Source organism: Rhincodon typus, chromosome 4, assembly GCF_021869965.1.
Source record: "Rhincodon typus isolate 14 chromosome 4, sRhiTyp1.1, whole genome shotgun sequence".
Lineage (NCBI taxonomy): Eukaryota > Metazoa > Chordata > Chondrichthyes > Orectolobiformes > Rhincodontidae > Rhincodon > Rhincodon typus.
In genome coordinates this window covers 73,595,845-73,611,735 of record NC_063335.1, presented here as the reverse complement: position 1 = coordinate 73,611,735, position 15,891 = coordinate 73,595,845, and the positions used below count along the sequence as shown (strand labels likewise).

Genomic DNA, 15,891 nt, shown 5'->3' with positions numbered 1-15,891 from the left:
CCCCAAACGTCAGCCTTTCTGCTCCTATGATGCTGCTTGGCCTGCTGTGTTCATCCAGCTCTGCACCTTGTTGTCTCGGATTCTCCAGCATCTGCAGTTCCTACTATCGCAGAAATTCAAGGCTGCTTTGAGAACACCTTTCAAACCCACAAGCACAACCAGCTGAAAGGACAAGGGCAACTGATACATGGGAACACCACCACCTTGGCAAGATCCCCTGCAAGCTACTTACCATACTGATTTGAAATATGTCACAATTCCTTCACTGTTGATAGGTTACAATTCCGAAACTCTCTCTAGAATAGCACTGCGGTTGTACTTACTCAGAATAGATTGCAGAAGTTCAAGAAGACTGTTCACCACCACCTTCTCAAGAGTAATTAGGGATGAGCAACAAATGATGGCCCAGCCAGCAAAACCTACATCCCCTGAATGAACAAAAGAAAATACTACATTTCAGTGACTGATGAACAAGGACACCTGAGTCCTTTTCGACATCAACACTTTTCAGTCTCTCATTGTTTAAGAAATATGATGCACCCTCCTTCCTCCTACCTTCCTCCTCACACGTACCCATAATATATTCCATGTGGCAGCTCCTGGCCAAACTCTCATGTTGTCTAAATCTGCTTGAAACATCTTTGCATCCTTCTCAACTCACTCCCACAAGTTTTGCATCAGCTGCAAGCTTTGAAATATTGCAGTTGGTCCTGACATCCAAATAATTAATATACATTGTCAACAGCAGGGGCCCATTCACCGATCCTTATTATACACCATTGGTCACAACCTGCCAAACTGAGAGTGATCCATTTATTCCTACTCTCTGCTTTACATCTGTTAACTAATCCTCAATCCATGTTGGTATCCTCCAATTTGAGTCATTTTAATATTTTTTAACTATCCTCTTGCATGTGCCAATATCAAAAGCCTTCTGAAAAACTAACTACACCACATCCATTGGCTTCCGCCTATTGCCTGTGCTTGTAACATGCTCAAAAAACTATCAGGTTTGTCAAATATGAATTGTCCATCATAAATCCATGCTGTCTCTATCCAATCAACTATTTTATAAATATCTAGTAATCATTTCCTTTGTGATAAATTCTAGAATTTTCCTTATTCATGACATCAGGATAACAAATCTGTAGTTCCCTGTTTTCTCTCTCCTTTCTTTTTTAAACGCTGGGGTTACATGTGCAACCTTCTAATCTGAATACACTGTTGTAAAATTAATAGAATTTAGGAAGCTGATCACCAGAGCATCCACTATCGCTGAAACTATCTCTTTCAACATTCTAGGTCATCAGATTCTAGGTAATTGTAAACTTTCAGTCCTATCAATATTTTCAATACTACTTTTTTAGTAACGCTAATTTCTTTCAGTTTCACACTCTCATTATACCCTTGGATCTTAGTTATTTCAGGAAGATTTACTGTGTCTTTCTCTGAGAAGACAGACACGAAGTAGCTGTTTGACTGCTCTGCCTTTTCTCTACTTCTGTTGTAAATTCTCTTGTCTCAGCATGTGGTGGACCCATATTTTTGATCTTGACAATCTTTTCATTTTTACATAACTATAGAAGCTTTTACAATTCATTTTTAAGTGTCTTACTATTTTACATTCATGTTCTATTCTCTCTTTCTTCATAAATTTCTTGGTTCTTCTTTACTAAATTCTAACATTCTCAAGCTTACAACTTTTTTGGCAACTTCATAAGCTTCTTCATTTGACCTAATACTGTCTTTAACTTCTTTTGTTAACTGTGTTCTCTTACTTTTCTTGTTAGGTTTTTTTCTCAAAAATGATGCATGATTTTTGAAAACTAAACATTAATTCTTTAAATACTAGCCATAACCTACTTTTAACATTTTTCCAATCCAAACAGCCAACTTCCTCCTCATACTTTCATAAATGTCACTGTTTGGGCTTATGACCCTAGTTTCAAATTGAACTCCATCTTTACAATCTTGATGGGAAAAATCATAGATGGTCACTAAGACTGTTATTGAAACCTTTCTCATTGTATTCATGTTACAATTTTCATAGATTGCTGGCTTACATATTACATACAAAAATAGATTTAAGCATAGGCCGAGGAAATGAATGTTACTCAGCTTTTCATCCTAAGTAAAATCACATTTCAGCACAATCGATCTCTGTCAGTCAACCACACATGCAGTTTATGATAAAAATGATTAAAGAACAATCAGAATTAAAAAACCTAGTTATTTTCCATATGTCCATCAATATTCCCCAGCTGAAATCATCTGACTGAACACACTTGGATAAGACTTTTCTGATCTGTAATGGCTCAGTACTTGTTCCACATTAAATGATTAAGAATTGTTCTACTGATAGATGAGTAATTTGTTTACATACAAAACTACTGAATAGGTATTCCTGACTATCTAATACAAGATTAGAAATCCTCCAGCAACCTAATATAATCAGATTAGCATTTCATGTGGTGCACATCCAAAAAAATCTCCTCTTTGATTGGCTGGTCAAAACCTTTTTTTAGTTGGACTAAGTGAGCTGAATAATCATAATGTGGTTATCTAAATTTTGTATAAGTTATCAAATAAGAAAATCACTGCAACACATGAAGATTGGAGGGATAAGTAAGTATACAAATGTATCAATCCGATAAAAGATTTATTCATATACTAGATACTGAAGTGTATAAGTCAACCCAGCAAAGAATTTTGGCACCAAAAATCATGCCCTTACATACCACTGGCATAAAAACTTACACTCTTTTTCAGTTACAAAATTTGATACTCACATTAGTAGTCAGCTTCAATTTCTCATCCAGAAACTTACTTTATTGAAAACTGGCTGATCTATCAAGTGAGCAATACAGACTAAGTTGCAAATAATGTGTGCAACAGCTTAAGACAGAGAGCAGACCCTGCATGTAAAGAAATGAATAAAAACAGGTCCTAGAGCATGAGGCATGAATTATGCAGTCGGTTTAAAAGTAACTGTCATAACATTTGTTAACTTGTCAAATAACTGTGCTGCAGCAAGTGTATCAATATTAATGAGAAAAACTGGTGTGAGAATGGATGTAGATAATGAAGAAGACCAAGGCCAGATGCACCAGTCAGAACAGGGACCAGCCACTGGACTTCTTTTGAGGACCATGTTTTGGAATGAACCTTCGAAAATTATTGGAATGGTTGCAGTGTTACCAGAAATGCAATGTGTACTGAAGTGGACCAGAAAGATTTCAGACTAACATCTAATTGATGTAGCCACTTCATGAAACTAAACAGTCTACTATTATAGCAAATTACCAAAATCACTCAGAGACTACCAATTGACCTCAATACCAAAATTATCAGTTTCCAGTAATTAATCATCAACTCCTTACAGGAGCATCTGTGTCCATCCATGATGATAGTTGGGTGAGGATGGGAAGACATTTTGGATTAATAAGTTGTGGAATAGATGTTCAGTGCCCTCAGTAAAGAATGTAGCTTATTAGTGTGGAATATGTTCAAATCCCATATAGCCCATGAATTCAAGAGATACCTGTGAAGAAATAATTCACATTTCACTTATGCCAGGGGATCTAACTGTCCATCTTTCAACCTCTGGATGCATTCCTCAACAAGCCATTCAAGAACCACGTTTGCATTAAATGGAATAGTTGGTAATTGACAAAGTAACAAACCTCCACAGAATGAAAATATGCTTGTTTGATATCATTATTTGTAGAAGATATTCAGTAAGGTACTATTTAAATGTTTACTGCCAAGATAAGAGTTCGTGTTACTGGGATTGATACATTAGCATAGCTGAAGAATTGTCTAATAGCAAGCAAAGTATCATGATAAATGGATCATTTTCAGGTTGTCAAATTGCAACGAGTGAAGTCCTGCAGGGATCAGTGCCAGGGGCTTCAACTATTTACAATTTATATTAATTATTTTAATAAAAGGGGCCAAATGTATTGTAGCCAGATTTGCTGACAATAATAAGATGGCTATGAAGTAAGTTGTGAGGAGGATACAAAGAGACTGCAAAAGGATATAAATTGGTTAAGTGAGTCGCCAAAAAAAAGAATATAAAGTATACTCTGCAAATATGCAAAGTTGTCCATTTTGGTAGCAAGAAAGAAATGAATGTTACTAAATTGGAAAAAATGCAAAATGCTCAAGTATGGAAGGATTTGGGTATTCTTGTACATGAATCACAAGAAGTTACATGCAGGTACAGCAAGTAATTAGGAAGACAAATGGGATGTTAACCTTTATTGTAAGGGATATGGAGTACAAAAGTAGGGAGGTCTTGGTGCACACATACAATACTGTAGTCCAATAGGTTTATTTGAAGGTGCAAGCTTTCAGAGCGTAGCCTCTTCATCAGGTGAAGTGAGAAAGAAACACACAGAACACAGATTTTATATGTAAAAGATCAAAGGGTGACACAACTGATGAGGATGTATTAAACAAACCTAAGATGCTGTTAAATCTTTAATCAGTAAGAAAGTTTTAATTGATTAATATGTATATGTAAATCCTGGAATTTCTTTCAAGTCACTGCCCTGAGAGAACTAAAGGTTTTATCAATGTAAAGTATAGGTGATATTTTAGGTCAGACAATGCATGTTAGGTATGAGGCCTTGTTTAGAATCTGTTTGTGTTTTGGTTTGGACTCAGACTAATTTATAAATTCCCACTTTAGAAATAAGACCAGAATAAAGGGGAAGTGTCTCTGCTGTCAGTGTCATACATAGGATAATAGAAGATTGTGATGATTGTTGGAAGTCAGTAATCTCAGCTCCAGGCGTCTCTGCAAGAGTTTCTCATGGTTGTGACCTAGGCACAACCATCTTCAGCTGCTTCATCAATGACCTTCACTCCATCACGAGAGCAGAGTGGGATGTTTGCTGATGATTGTACGACTCTCAGCACCTCAAGATACTAAAACAATTCATATCCAAACAGTGGGGGCTACCAATGGCAAGATGAGTGCAAGCCCAGCAATACTCAAGAAAGTTGACATCTTTCAGGCCAAAGCAACCCACCCAACTGACACCACATCCACAAATATTTGCTCCCCCAACACCAATGCACAGCAGCAGTAGTGTGTACCATCTACATGTTACACTGCAGAAATTTACCAAGGCTACTTAGATTGCAGCTTTCAAGCCCACAACCATTACCACCTAGAAAACCAATATAGATGCGATAGATAGATGCGAACACAACGACCTACAAGTTTCCCTCCAGGCCACTCACCAACCGGACTTGGAAATGTATCGCCATTCCTTCAGTATCACTGATTCAAAATTCTGAGCTTGCTTCTAAACAACATTGTGGGTGTACCAAATAAACTGGAATTGGTCAGGAAAGTCACTCACTATTACCATCTCAAGGCAATTAAGATGGGCAATATTCAGCCATTCCTACAGCTCATGAATGAATAAAAATAAACTTTATGCAGAGCCTGATTGTTATGATCATGTTGAGCCAAAGTTACTCAGAATTCATTTGATAAACTCTTTGATTCAATGACAGAGCCAATGAAATCAATGGTCCTAAAATGGTTTGATTGGGTTTACAGGTATCTTTATACAATAATTTTTCAATTTGCCATGCTCTATCAATTTGTTACGAATTATCGGTGTTATCTTTACTTTCACATGTTAAAATGGTTACCACAAAAACCAGATGCATATCATGTACCTGGCATATATATTGACCCCTGTTCTTTAAAAGTATGTTTGGAGGCTTCAAAGGCCAATTTAGATGTTGCCATGTATGGAAAACATTTCTGTATCAGAATGAGAAAAATACATATGTATTCACCGTTGCATCCATTCACTAGATAATTTCATTTCTGTACACCATCACATGCATCGCACCTCCTGAGTTAATGAAAATATAGACCCACAGCTACTTGGAGTCTTCCAACAAAATCTCTTCTGTAGCTCATCATAGGTAATCACATAAACCAAGGAAGGCTCCAGACTGACTAATTTGTAACAAGAACCAACACACTTTCAGCTCCCACATGCTAATAATAATTATCCTTAACAGTAATCTACCTAATATTTTTCTGGAGGAATGGAAGGAATTAGCTTCTACGACTTGCCCGCATCATCCTGAGAAAAGGAAAATCTTCACACATCCAACCTCAGATACATTTCCTCAATGTGTTGCTTCACAACTAATTCTAAGCAATTCCATCATATAAAACACTATTTTCATGATGTTTATAGCTATCGTAATTGTAATCATAAATACTCAAATCAAATCACTACAAAATCTCTGACTCTCCAGTAAGCATTATGCCATGGTGTTTATTCCAATACTTCTGTGAAGGGTGATTAAATTTACTTAAACAGTACTATGAACTTAATTGCATTTTTCATTAAACATCACTGTTAAATAAGAATGAAAAGTGCAATCCATAAAATTACCTCAAACTATCCACGAAGTCTTAACTTGCTTATTCTCTTTATGAAGTAACAAGTTCAGTCAAACCACCATCCATTAAGTGGCTGCTCAGTGTCAGTTAAGAAATTTCATTAACAAAGGTTAACTCCACAAAATGACAGGTCTTCCATACACTGCCAAGAGCTATTCTTTTACTCAGAACATAAGACTGAACAAAATAATACAATTTCTTTGATGTAATATAAAAATGAGTACCTGGGAACAACTACAGAGCAACAATATAATCAAGCAGTACAGTCAACATGATCTCCCACTCAAGAGTCAATTGAGTTAGATTGCAAGTTTGAATCATTCTCTTGGAATTGTTGTTTTGGCTTTATATGGGAATTTTGTTTTATTTTTGTGCCACTAAACCACATTTCTTTAAACAACAATATTTACAGAGGGATTAAACACACTGCACATCAGCACTGAAGTATATCAAGAAATTATTCACATAGTAGGAAACGTATATTTCAGTACAAACTAATGTTTAGAGAACACAATTACTGAAATGTTCATAACACTTTAAATTAACTGAATAGCAATATTAATCATATAATCCATTTTGTTTGCAATTATTATAATAATTATGTTGGCTGCTGTACTTGACCTGCCTGATTGTTCTGTGTTTGACAAAAAAGACAAATGATAATCCAAGAACAGATAGGAACGAAGAATACCAATTTGTACTCAAAGCGAATTAATAATGGAAATAATTTTTAAGTGTTTGCCTCAGTTTTTGTTTTATGGAGGATGGTTAACTTTGAATGTATAAGGCTTGAAGATGATATGTAAGAACTATGAAAGATTCAACGTCCACCAAAGATGCCATATTTAAAAAAGTTAATAAGCAGATGGATGAGGTATAATTTTTCCAAAATGGAATGAAAATGAGGATTACATCCAAAAGATAGATAAGCCAGGAAAATATAGTTTTGAAATTATGGGCCAATTAAATTGGTTATGTATAACCTTCTCGGCTACATAACACAGGATTTTGATCCAGCAACACTGAAGGAATGTCAATATATTTCCAAGTCAGGATGGTGAGTGGCTTGGAGGAAAGCTTGCAGGTGGTCATGATCCCATGTATCTGCTGCCCTTATCCTTCCAGATGGTATTGATGTGGGTTTGGAAGGTGCTGTCTAAGGACCCTTGGTAAATTTCTGCAGTGCATCTTGTAGTTGGCACAAATTGCTGCTACTGAGCATTGGTGTTGGACAGATGTGAGGTCAGTCAGACAAGCCACTTTGTCCTGGATAGTGTCAAGTTTCCTGAGTCATATTGAAGCTGCACTCATCTAGGCAAGTGTGGAGTATTCCATCATTCTACTGACTTGTAGATGATGAACAGACTATGGAGAATCAGGAGCTGAGTTACTTGCTGCAGGATTCTTATCCTGTCTTGTAGCCACTTTATACATATATATGGTTAATCCAATTCGGTTTCTGGTCAATGGTAACCCCTAGGATGTTGATAGTGGAGAACTCAGTAATTTTAGTGTCACTGAATATCAAAATATTTTCTCTTGTTGGAGATGGTCATTCCCAGGCAGTTGTATGGCACCAATACTCCTTGCTACTTTAAAAAAAACCCAAAAGAACTGAAGATGCTATAAATCAAAGACAAAAAGAGAAATTGCTGGAAAAGCTCAGAGGTCTGGCAGCATCTGTGGAGAGAAATCAGTTAACATTTCGGGTCAAGTTTGACCCTTCCTCAGACCTGAAACATCAACTCCGATTTCTCTCCACAGATGCTGCCAGACCTGCTAAACTTCTCCAGCAATTTCTGTTTTTGTCTCATGCTACTTGTCTGCCCAAACCTGGATATTGTCTGAGAGATATATGAACTGCCAATGCTGGAGAATCTGAAATAACAAGGTGTAGAGCTGGATGAACACAGCAGGCCAAGCAGCATCAGGGGAGCAGGAAAGCTGACATTTTCTGAAGAAGGGTCTCGACCCGAAACATCAACTTTCCTGCTCCTCTGATGTTGCTTGGCCTGCTGTGTTCATCCAGCTCTACATCTTGTTATCCCTGGATATTGTCTGGGTCTTTTTGCATTTGGACATGGCTGCTTCAGTATCTGGCAAGTCGCAAATGATACTGAATGAACGTTATGTAATCATTAGTGAACATCCCCACTTCTCACATCAGAATGGAGGGAAGGTCATTGACAAAGCAGCTAGAGAGGATTGGGCCAAGGCCTCAAGTGATGGAGAGAACGTAACATGTGCTTATAAACAAAGAATGTAAAAAGACAGGAATAGAAGACAAGTTACTTCAGTTGAAGAAATATTAACAGAAAAAAATGTAATTAGCCAACTGTATTGTAATTCTTATACTGCAATTTCCACTGTGCTGTAATCTAAGTGCATCATGATTCTTGAGAATCACATTCAAAATAAGATTTGTCTTATACCGAATAACAAAAGAATTTAAGGGTGGATGGCGGAAATGAACTACAAAAAGTAAAGCCAAATTAGAGTATTATCCACATTTTGCTCACAAAATGAGTACAGATACATGCTGATTTGAAACTAGCATGTAAGAAAATACAAATAAGTACTGAATTATGTCAGGATTCATCTCCACAAGAAATTTAAAAATGATTTCATGAGATGTGGGCATCATTGGCAAAGGCAGCATTTGTTTTCCATTTCTAATTGCCATGATTGTGAGATTTGCAAAGCTATTTCAGATAGCACTTAAAGAGTTAACCTCACGTCCAGAAACATTTAATATGCTGGCTGACATCACAGGCAGGTAGATAGGGTCAATGACATGGGTTTCTAATCTGGTTGACATTCAAGCAATTTTGCATTATCAGCAGTGCTATGTTTCAGATGGGATGTTAAGAGAGATCTCAATTGCCTATTCAGGTGTGCATAAAAAAAATCCTAAAGTACTATTCAAAAAAGAACGTGAAAGTTTTCCTAGCCAATACTTATTTCTGAATTAAAATCACCACCTAGTTTTCATTTGCTGCTTGTGAGACAGTAGATACTTTATTGGCCTTAAGGTTAACTTTGCAAAATATTCCCTATCTGCACCTCAAAGACGAAACTAAGATTAAAACTCAATTTCATGTTACAGTTGGAAAATGGTACCAAAATGTTTCTTTAGTGTACAAAAATAAATTAATGATAAAACAGTTTGAATACTTGTAAACCTACAAGTACTCTTCATGGCAATTAAATGTGGCTTCCATGTCAAATACTGATGTGTCCATAAAGAGACAATAAACTGCCGCATTTCAACTGTTTCTCACCAATATTATTCCATTGTTCCAAAGCCGAATTGCAAAGTGGCATTGGGAAAAGCCAAATGGAACAAGTATATTAAAATCTTTTTCAGGTCAGCTACCAAGCAAGCAGCTGCACAATCCTTCAGAAATTAGCAATGACAGTGTCCAAAATATTCTCAAATTACTATTAATTTTTCAATCTTCCACAACTTCTGTAACACTCATGCCACCAAGAAAACTATGTTCAAAAAATTCAGTTCAATGAATTACGCAGGGATGTTAAGTTGATACAAGCACATCCATTTGGCTCTTTGAATAAAAAAACTTTAATCAGTAAATGTTAATATTCCTGATGAAAAATGTATTTAATTTCATTTTGTATTATTTGGCAATTACCATTTGCAGATGAAGTGCACAAATAATTGGAAACTTCTGTTAACAAATCCACATTCAAATACTTACAACGCCCAATGCGAATGGGAGCAAAAGATCTGCTGGCCAACAGGAAAAGACACTACCACTGCGCCACAAGACCCTATAATTCACAAAAGGCTAGCACACAGGTATAGACAGTAACTAAGAAAACAAAAAAAACTGTTAACTGCAATGCGGACTTCAGTTATGCTCCAGTTAAACAGAGCATTGGTGAGATCACATCTCGATTAGTTTGACAATTTATTCTTATTATTTAAAGGATGTAAATGTATTTGAAGCAGTTCAGAGGAGGTTTACCAGATTTTCTTACAAGGAAAAGTTAGACAAGCAATGCTTGTATTTGCAGGAGCTTAGAAAAGTAAGGGGGGACTTGAATGAAACATACAGTATTCGGAGGGGTTTTGACAGAGTGTATTTGGAAAGGCTGATTACTCTCATGAGAGAATCTAGAACAAGCAGGACACTGTTTAAAATAAAGTGGTCACCCACTGAAGGCAGAGATGAAGAGAATGTTCTTCTCACAGAAGGTAATGTGTCTTTGGAAGTCTTCTTCAAAAGGCAGTAGAAACAGAGTACTTGAATACTTTTAAGGGAGAGGGAACAAGGAGGCGAAGGGTTATTGGGGAGTAAGTGGAACATGAAGTAATCAAATCAACCATGATCCTAATGAATAGCTGAGCAGATTTAAAGGGCCGAGTGGCCTAATCCTGCTTTTAATTCATATGTTCATTGGTATATCATGTGCATAAGCATCATAAAAGAGAGGCAGGAAGAAATATAGAGATGTTTAGAAAGGAATTCTAGAATACAGGACCTGAGGAGCTGAAGACACATCACAGATAATGGCAAGACGGAAATCAGAAATGCACAAGTGGTCAGAAATGTAACACACCAGTGATCTCAAAGAGCATTAGTGCTGGAGAAGGTTACAGAGAAGGGCCATGGAGGGATCTGAGGTACTATCAAAAGATTTTGGGAAGGCAAACCAGGACAGGACTTACACAGTTAATAGTAGGGCCCTGGGGACAGTTGCTGAACAAAGAGACCGAAGGGTGCAGATGCATAGTTCTATGAAAATGGAGTCACAGGTAGAAGGGTGGTGAAGAAGGTGTTTGGCATGCTTGTCTTCATTGGTCAGAACTTTGAGAATAGGAGTTGGGATGTCATGTTGCCGTTGGTGAGGCATACATTTCTGGTCGCCCTTCTGTAGGAAGGATGTTGTTAAACTTGAAAGGGTGCAGACAAAATTTACAACAATGTTGCCAGGACTGGAGGGTTTGAGCTATAGGGAGAGGCTGAATAAGCTAGGGCCTTTATCCCTGGAGCTTCAGAGGCTGATGGGTGACTTTATAGAGGTTTATAAAATCATGAGGGGCACGGACAGGTTGAATAGCCAAGGTCTTTTACCTAGGGAGGGGAAAGTCCAAAACTAGAGGGTACAGGTTTAAGGTGAGAGGGGAAAGATTTAAAAAGGACCTGAGGGGTAACTTTTACGTACAGATGATGGTGTGTGTATGGAATGAGCTGCCAGAAGTGATGGAGGTGGATACAATTACAACACTTGAAAGACATCTGGATGAGTACATGAATAGAAAGGATTTGGAGGGATATGGGCCAAATGCTGGCAAATGAAACTAAGTCAGATTGGGATGTCTGGTCAGCGCCAATGAGTTGGACCGAAGGATCTGTTTCCATGCTGTATGACTCTAGATACTATCAAAAGATTAAACAAGGATGCTGAAATCTTGTAGCTTTAGTTCACTTCTTCGAATATTCAATATCCAACAGCATAAATCATAATCTACTGGACCAATTTGGACATTTCATGAGAGTTTTAAAATTAAGGTACTGCTACACTGGGAACCAAGATAGTTCAGCAAGCACACTAGTGAAGGCTGAATAGGTTTTAGTGCAGATTTTCATGCTTAACAACACTCTGTGAACCTATATCATGTACAAGGCAGTTCAATCCTGATTTCTCAATAACGGATAGGTTAAAAATACTGGTCTTCCCAGCAAATTTAAAAAAAAGTTAAAATGCAGGAAACAGAGTTTTTTGCTAAACATAAGGTTAAGGAGCAAAACTCAACTATTTGCCCAAGGTTTTAGTCTTAGTATAGCCCAGACTCATTCTTGTCTGATCCAGCTTTTGTGAAGCATCTTGGGATGCTTCTGCATTAAAAGATGCTATATAAATTGTTGAGAAATTTGCATATAATTTCGATCATGTACTGTCAAAAGATAAAATAAGGATGCTGAAACTGTTACTTTAGGAGTTCGCTTCTTCAAATGTTCAATATCAAACGGAATAAATCCCAATCTAATGGACCAATTTGAGTCATTTCATTCCTAGTGGGTTTTTTTTAGAACAGGAACGCATGGCGGAAATGTGAAATAAAAATAAAATAGGGGAAATACTCAGTGGATCAGGCAATGTGAAAAGAGGTCACTGACCTTTAATCAGAAATGAATGCTTCATGATGCAAATCACACGGCAACAACTGAGAACATCAGTGTTAAAACATACAGCTTCACCTTTGGAGTATGCTCACCGATAATTAGAATAAAAAGTTGTACTTGGTACAGTGCTGAGCAGTTATCCATCGAGCACCCCGAAATGTTAAACTGGTTTAAGCCCATCTCCTGCCGAATTTGAAGGTTGAAGTCACGTAAAATCCTTCCCGTGCCATTCCCGCCCACACCGTCATTTTCCGGGTGGGAGGGGTAGGGTGAGATGTGGATGTGTTGCGGAATGGGCAATCCGCTGTTGAAGAGCCTCACCATCGTCCCCCAAACCCGCCAACACCGCCGGGATTTTAGCGGCGGCGGGAGGCCTACTCAATGCCCAATCTGATCCAGCCTGACCACTTTCTTAACTAACTGTAAGGAACCTCGAAATACAGGTACTCGAAACACCCTCAAAAATATCATCCGAGTTAAGTATTACCAAAATCACTGCACAACCTAAAGGGAGGAATTCTATTTAAAGCTGCTTTTCAATAGCTGTTTCTCGACTAAACTCTAAAATAGGCTTGTAGTCAAATGCATGAAAATCAAAGGAAACGTTTCGTAACAACAGTTGGATCGGGCTAAGATGTCAAAAACAAATTACGTGTACAACTAAATATGAATAATGAAAATAAAATATTCATATACAATGGAAAACGATATGATCTGTGTTTGTATTAGTATTCAAGAGCTCCCAAGTTCTCTCAACGTTCTTTCACCATTTACATAGACATGTACATCATCACGTTGAGGTTTACAGAATAAATTCTGTCAGAATATCTAAATTACACTGAGGTCCGAGAAATCAAAGTCCAATAGTTAACGGTCCCGTGTTCCAATTCTTCAGTCCTTGCGGGCTGAGGGTTATTTTTGCTTGTTACCCTTCTGCTCAAAAACAATTGTAAATTCTAAATTGAGAAGCGATAAATATAAAGCTGAACCACATAAAAAAATCTGGGGATAACTAACTGGGTGGGTGTGGAGGACTTAAATTTAATGTTTCCATATGTGGTTGTGTGTTTATCATATGTAAAGATCAACTCGCCTGTTCAAAATTGTGCCCATTGAGATGGTGAATAGCTGTTTTTTTTCCTTCCCCAGGACGTAACAGCCCATCCAGTTCAATCCTGAGGTGCCATGTCCGTCCGAGGCCTCGTCCACGGAGATCTTCACCACTTTAATTTGCCAGCCTTGAGTGAACGTCAGCTGCTCAGGATGTAAGAGAATACGGCTCCACCGTGGAGCCTCTGATTCTGAACTCCGACCTCCCAAGTGTATGAAAGTGAGCTTGGGAGAGTGCAATTTCATCCGCTGTCATCCACCTTCTTCTTTGATTCTCTCTCCGTTTGATGATCTCTTTTGTTCCTCCTTCCTTTGTCATCCGTTTTTCTTCTTTCGCTTTTCTACCCTGCTTCCCAACTCTCGGGGCAACCCACCTTGTTCAACAGCGATACTCTAATACCGCCGTCTTTTGGCCAATGTCAGAAGTCACACGACGCCAGGTTGTAGTCTAACAGGTTTATTTGAAATCACACAAGCTTTTGTAGCGCAGCCCCTTCGTCAGGTGCTGCGCTCCGAAAGTTTGAGAGATTCCAAATGAACCTGTTGGACTATAACCCGGTGTCGTGCGAATTCTGACTTGTCCATGCCAGTCCAAACCCGGCACCTCCATATTTTGGCTGATGACATTAACATGTATCACACCGTTGTAAATTATTAAATTCCAACCTGCAAAAATATCAGCAAACCGCAGCCCAGCACGAAATCCTAAGAGCCTGAAAGGTAATTTTTCCTTTACAAATTACGACCATTTTTATGGTAACATAACAGTGTGGGGCGTCCAGCGAGAACAATATAGAGGCAGCAAAACAAATATTTTTGCATTTATTCAGATATTTACAAACATCTTCAATCATATTTTGATTTTGGCAATAAAACGAGGCATTTCCAATAACTTTACTTCCCAGCCCGTCATACTCGACACAGGAATATCACTGTCTTCAAACGGTGGGTACGGATGACATTAATATATACATTGAAAATGTTTGTTTCAAATGTTATTATTTTCGATTCAGGTCTTGTGTCAATGACAATACCTTCATTTAGTGAAAGGCAGCTGTGATAAAACAATCCTGCGAACAATAGATATCCCATTTACTCGAATCAGACCTCAATAAACACTTTTTTCAATCAACACAGATGTTGTGTCTTCATTTTAGGGACGCGTGATATTCGAATCTGTATCACTGTCCAAACCGAACCGCAATACTTTAACAGTGAATTTGCAAAATCTCAATTTAAATTTACTCGACATCGATCGGGACAAAAAAAGTGAAAATAGACTCATTAAGAAAACACTGCAGATTCTAAAATTTATGTCCGAAACATGATTCGGAATCTTTAAAACATGTTAAATCGATACCAAAACGATTGAAAGCAAGCGAAAATGAGTGTATATTTATAATATTCTCGCTTGAATTGTAATAATAAACAAACCGGTCCATTCTCGAATAAAGTTAGCAAATGTCACGCCCAGACATAAATCAGCGTTTTATTCTGACTGCAGGAGAAACACACTCCTCCACATTTAAAGCTCCTTTTACTATAACCTGGGTTCTATCCAAGGACTAACCACAAAGACATTGGAGCAAATAAAAATGACATTGTCCGTGCTCTCTACAATTGTAGCAAGCGACAATACCAACACCAAGCACGATCAAAACCACGGTGTCGCATCTCTGGCTTGCCTCCTTTTACCTCTGGCATGTGGCGTTCAACGGCAGCAAAATGAAAACGGTGGTGTGATCAGATTGACTAACTTACATTTTCCTTTCAGGCGAACGGGTGCACGCTCTTTTCCGCACGACGGACGCCCGATGATGACTCGATCGCACGATAAAGTTTGCCGACGTTACTGCATTGCTTTTGGCTGATGTGCTCCGTGACTGTGTTTTACAACAGAAATTGGACACCGCTGTCCACCAGCTGAGGGTCTTGGACGGACGGTCACATCACAGCCACACCAGCGAGCGGAGCGTTGTGACACAACCTGGCCTCTGCGCTGCGCCATCCATCACAGGGAGGGGGAACGACAACTACAAACTCGGAGAACTCGGTCCTGTTAAAATAGCGCACGCATTAAATATCATGCACTGAGATTGCTGTATTTAGATTTTGTTCCAGCTCACAGAAATAAAAGTATGGAAATCAATGGCTAAAGCTACGCGGCAAAACATGCAAGTGTCC

General features: G+C 38.1%; 1 protein-coding gene and 1 long non-coding RNA gene across 3 annotated transcripts in view; one reads left to right on the top strand and one right to left on the bottom strand.

Annotated features, from left to right (window-relative positions):
* Positions 1-15,566, bottom strand: part of greb1l (GREB1 like retinoic acid receptor coactivator) — a 326,285-nt gene extending 310,719 nt beyond the window's left edge. The window contains exon 1 of one of the 2 annotated variants that reach the window (XM_048595857.1): positions 15,469-15,566. The gene's annotated coding sequence lies outside the window, so the exon portion shown is untranslated. The remainder of the gene's footprint in view (positions 1-15,468) is intronic. The other variant, XM_048595861.1, reaches the window with a different exon arrangement.
* Positions 12,867-15,596, top strand: LOC125482938. Its single transcript, XR_007261929.1, has 3 exons — positions 12,867-13,040; positions 13,747-13,862; positions 15,482-15,596. It is a non-coding gene; the product is annotated as an uncharacterized LOC125482938 (long non-coding RNA).
* The last annotated feature ends 295 nt before the right edge of the window (positions 15,597-15,891 follow it).